Source organism: Mangifera indica, chromosome 17, assembly GCF_011075055.1.
Source record: "Mangifera indica cultivar Alphonso chromosome 17, CATAS_Mindica_2.1, whole genome shotgun sequence".
Taxonomy (NCBI): Eukaryota; Viridiplantae; Streptophyta; class Magnoliopsida; order Sapindales; family Anacardiaceae; genus Mangifera; species Mangifera indica.
In genome coordinates, this window is record NC_058153.1 from 12,765,726 (window position 1) to 12,770,820 (window position 5,095).

The 5,095-nt window shown below is 30.3% G+C and overlaps 1 long non-coding RNA gene across 1 annotated transcript; it reads right to left on the minus strand.

The window, feature by feature from the left end:
* Positions 1-2,907: 2,907 nt before the first annotated feature.
* Positions 2,908-4,316, minus strand: LOC123200401. Its single transcript, XR_006498545.1, has 2 exons — positions 3,676-4,316; positions 2,908-3,407 (listed from the first exon to the last, which is right to left on the minus strand). It is a non-coding gene; the product is annotated as an uncharacterized LOC123200401 (long non-coding RNA).
* Between the last annotated feature and the right edge of the window lie 779 nt (positions 4,317-5,095).

Consider the following 5,095-nt stretch of genomic DNA (forward strand, 5'->3'; position numbering starts at 1 on the left):
TAGCGTTAGTGAATATGTACCATTGTTAAATGTCTTATGGAACCTTTCAAGCTTTAGACTAGATTCACATAGCATGTTAAATGGTTTTCCTTTAATTCTGCATTGATAGAGAAAGATTTCAATGAAATTTTTTACTTCATAATTAGTATTTAGGTACAAATACCAATGACCAACTTTTTGCCATACAAATGCAACGATAATAGCAATAAAACTATGGCTCTGAATAACGAATATTAATTCATGTACTAATAATAGTATGTCATTATGTGATTGAATGATTTTTAATTTTAAAAAATAACAAGTTATCATTAGTATATATATTCGTACTCAATGTTAGTACACATAATTTTACTTCTTTCAGATAGTGAACAAACATCTCACAATTAATGTGTAAAAAAATTATACTAAAATCTTTAAAGATTAAAATGAAATCAAGTTGAGAAACTTCTAGCAAACTGCAAGATGAACTCGAAAGACTTTGGTCACAACTGTTGACATGGTAGCTCACCCAAAATATACCAATAGATGGTTTTAGTTTAACACATGAACTATGCATACGGTAAAGTATAATAAACACCTTGATTTAAAATGAATTTTTAGATTAGTTTTGCTTGTTAAAATATTCAATTAAATAAGGGAAGCCTAGAACTTGTTTATGACAAATGAATCTAAGTTATTATGTGTGATAAATTCTAACTTAACTTTGCTAATTAGACATTTTTATGTATTTCCAAATCATAAATGTCAACATAACAGCATCTCACATTGTTTAATCACCAAAAACACACCTTACTAAGAATGAAACAGAAATGGCATGCAATAATGTGGTTAAAGGCATGTAAAGCTCATGACATAAAAAATTGAACAATATTTGCTGCGACAAAAAATATTCAATTTAGGGACAATTTCAGTTTCATCCCAGATGATCAATTTAAGGGACAAAATTTTGATTTCATCCACCAAAGTATAACACTTAATTTTAGGAACAAAATATTTAGGAATGTTTTTAGTTTTATCCTATAATGATCATTTTAGGTGAAAAGAATTTAATTTTCGCCCACCAAATCATAACACTTAATTTTAGACATGAAATATGTAGAAACGTTTTCAATTTTATCTCAAAATGATCATTTTATGAGACAAGATTGTAATTTCATCCACCTTTTATGAAATTTATTATAGTATGTGAATTAAAAAGATACGATCCTTTGATTAATACTTAATGGTTAGTGTCCTCTACCCATCTCTCTAACAAAAGGAATTGTGCTTCTATCTATTCATGTGACCAAATATGCCCGCCAAATAGATGAACGGTCTTCCTATCAAGAGGAATTCATCAAAAGTTACTTAAAGAAAAGGGGCATGAAAACATTTGTTGGAATTTAATTTTTCATATGGTCAATCTCATTCCAGTTGAATCATCAATTATTATAGAACTGTTAGCTCATTATGTATAAAATGACCCAATGCACTTGACACATAAGCATCTTATCCAAAGTATAGCTGCAATTAAATCCAGGAAATTTCATCCTTGGATGATTGTTTGTTTCACCATTTCCACACCTTTTGATGTTTCAATATTCTGGTTTTGAGTCATAAAGCACTCACTGAGGATCCATGGAAAGAAAATGAGCTAAGAGATGATATAGAACAATGACATAAAGAATTGCGTGATATAAAGTTTCATAGCATGCAAGAAACTATGCTATACGGCTTTCATAAATGAAAATGCCATGAAAGCTCATGCTATTGCTTTTGCATAAAATGTTTAGAATGTTTTTGATGATTCAGCATCTCATTCCAGTACATGCAGTTATCTCCAAGAAGAACAAATCTAGAAAAAAATTCCAGAGAGAGATACAATTTCAATACACAGGCCTCATGCAAAGCAAATTTTAGTTTTTAACCAAAAAAAAACAAACGCTGCAAATATATAAAAGTCCTATTCAACACTATCATATGAAAATATGTCAAAGTACACATGATTTCATATCCCTTGACTTCAATCTACAGCCACATTCCTAGTGAAGCTATGCACAGAGTTAATTCTTCCACCAATTAAGAAATTTATGCAGCTAAGGCTCCACAGTTGACCACTTGAGTTGTCAATAAAATATGTTTCAATAACCATAAGGGTTATCCATGCTTAATTAAATGTGGGCAAATAAGGACCACAAATCATAGAAAAAAAGATGGTTCTGAGGATAATCAACCACATGAACAGTATAGAACTTCATCAAGACTTTTTTATTCAGCTCATCACTGATTATACCAGAAATAAATACTAGTTAACTGGTATGCAAGGAAAATATCCAACCCACCACCAAAAAACTCAACCTTATTAGCTGAATTTTGTATATTATGAGACCTGTGATATGAATCAATATGTCACCTAGACTTCCTCACATTATTAAATGAACTAATAATGGCATCAGAACATGAAAAGAATGACATCAACCTGTCAAGCAACACTAACTTGTTCAGTGAATTCATTTAAATTAAAACTAATGGAACTCAACATTTAGTTTAACAAGATCACTAGTATGAGTCAACCTGTTATCCAGTGGAAATAGGGGACATTATTACGACAAGTCAAAAACAAACTACCATTAAGAAATTCAGTTTCAAAGTGAGCCAATACATGGAAATTGCCTAAGATCATATCTTCAAAAGGCAAATATCTAAATCAATACCATGAAATTTATTATCAGTGAGGATTGCAAGTTAAAAGAGCACCTAATTGAAGAGGGAAGACAACCCAAAACAGGAAGCAAAAGTCTAAAATCTAGACTGAACAAATACAAATTGATTAACAAGTCCCCTTATGTGTCCCAATTAAATTTTATACTCAACAAGTTCCTTAAATCCTTCTTTAATGGCTAATCTTCCATGATAACAGCTCATTCATATTGAAACTACCCCATCAAGGGGAAAAAGATTAATTGCATCTAAACTTAGAACAAATCCACCAAATAAATCACATAAAATCAGAAGAATATTGCTGCATAATACATGTGGAAACAAAGCTAACATGAAAAGATATTAGCGGGTAAACTTACCTAATTTGCTCCAGGAAATAGAAGTTGTTTGTTGTTATCCCCCAGAACCAAACAACAAATGGTGCTGGAAACAAAAACAGACCTAATTTGCTCCTGCCCTAAGAAGGAAACAAAATAAGAGTCGACAAAAATCGGCGTGCCCAGAGAAGGGATTCCCAACCTGTACAAGAAGATTGCCTTCTTGGGAAACATCATTCATGGCTACAAAGTCGAGCATATTTTCCCAGAACTGAAAGCAGACCATTTTTCTCATTTTAGGGATAGTAAATATCGAGTCAAAGTTACAAAAGTTTTCATGTCAACCAAATCCAGATCACAAAGACGAAGCAAAAACATAAGGTAGGGAAGCTGCAACACATAAAAGAAAACAAAATTAAACAGATATCAGCAAGATTCACAAAAAGCAAAAACTTAAGAACTTTCGAGAGAAAACCCAAGCTAAAAAGAGGAGAAAATACCCAAAATTGGATGTCAAAAAAAAAAAAAAGAGAAAAAGGAAGAAGAAGAGGGTTTTGAATTTGATAAGCAAAGAAGAAGGAGAAAATGAGAAAGAATATAAAAATTCCAAAAGAAAATTATAGTTTTCCGTTAAAGTATAAACAGTCACCAAGCGTACCTTCAAGTAGCTCTTCCTCTTCAAAGACAGATAGAGGACCATGGAAAGTCACGCTTTCCAATTTCAAGCTCCAGCACATATTATTCTTATTATTATAAAATAAGATTAACGTACATATATACATATTCATCAAATCAATTAAATACGATCTTAAGTCAATTTTAGCTTCTCTCTTCATGTTGAAGAGCTCAACCCTCAATGTGTGACTTCTGTTCCTTCTTCATTTTCTTCTCAGTTTTAACACTCAATATTGAGATAAGTCAAGAGCTCTATAGAAGCATATTTAGAGAGAAAAGCGAACGTGAAGAGATATAAGCGGAAGAAAAAATTTCAGTAGTCTGGGTTGTAAAGACGAGAGAGACGTGAAGAGTTTTGAGCTGACAGAAAGAGCGTTAGCACGCACCCGCAAAGGTATTTTCTCATACAATTGCCTGCGTTTGCAGCCAAGAAGGTGTTTTAGGAACTGTTTTTGGTGTTGCCAAGTTTGAAAATGAAGAAACACCCCATAATCAATTGGGCAAAGAGAGAGAGAGAGAATGGAGTTCTTGTTAAGTTAGAATAAGACAATGCGCGGACGGAAAAAATTGGTTCGTCTGAAAGGGCACCTGTCATTGAGCTATTCTTGGCACATGGAAAGTTTGGCACCATCTCCTTTAATTTTTATGAGGGATCTTAATTAGAAAAAAAACATCTATTTACAACAAAAATTAATTAAATTGTTAATGTCCAAAAAAAAAAACCAACTGCTCATTAGAAATATTCATATTTATAATTATTTAATAAAATATTTAATATATATAATTTTATATATATATTTAATATCTTTAATATTATTGATTTGAACAACCAATTGATTGATCAAACTCTAAACAAATCGTTTGATTTAGTTAATGTCTGCTTTGAATATAAAAGCATTGCTAGTGAGTATTTGATATTTCATATAATCAATTTTTCCTTCAAAAAAGTTTTTTCGATGTTGATCATGGCTAACTTTCATAGAACTATTGAAATTTTGAACCATAAATATCAACAATATTATCAACAATATTCTTGACATTGGGAATATTACAAAAATTTAAAATACAATATAATATTATATGAAATTCAATCTATGAAATGACTCATAATTTACATATATCAATTAAAATTTTAACAATAAAACTATGTAAACCCAAATTTAAGTATATAATTGACTATTCAATTGATATGTTATGTGATTAAATAATTTTGAATTAAAGATAAAATAATACATAATTATATAATAATATATTATATGAATATTCAATTAAATACTTAAAACTAGATGCACATAATATTTTTCAAATACTTATCACACTTTATTAATAAATTAGTCATAGAAAAAAATTAAATAATTAAGTCTTGAACAAAACATCAACAATGCTAATGAAATATATGGAAC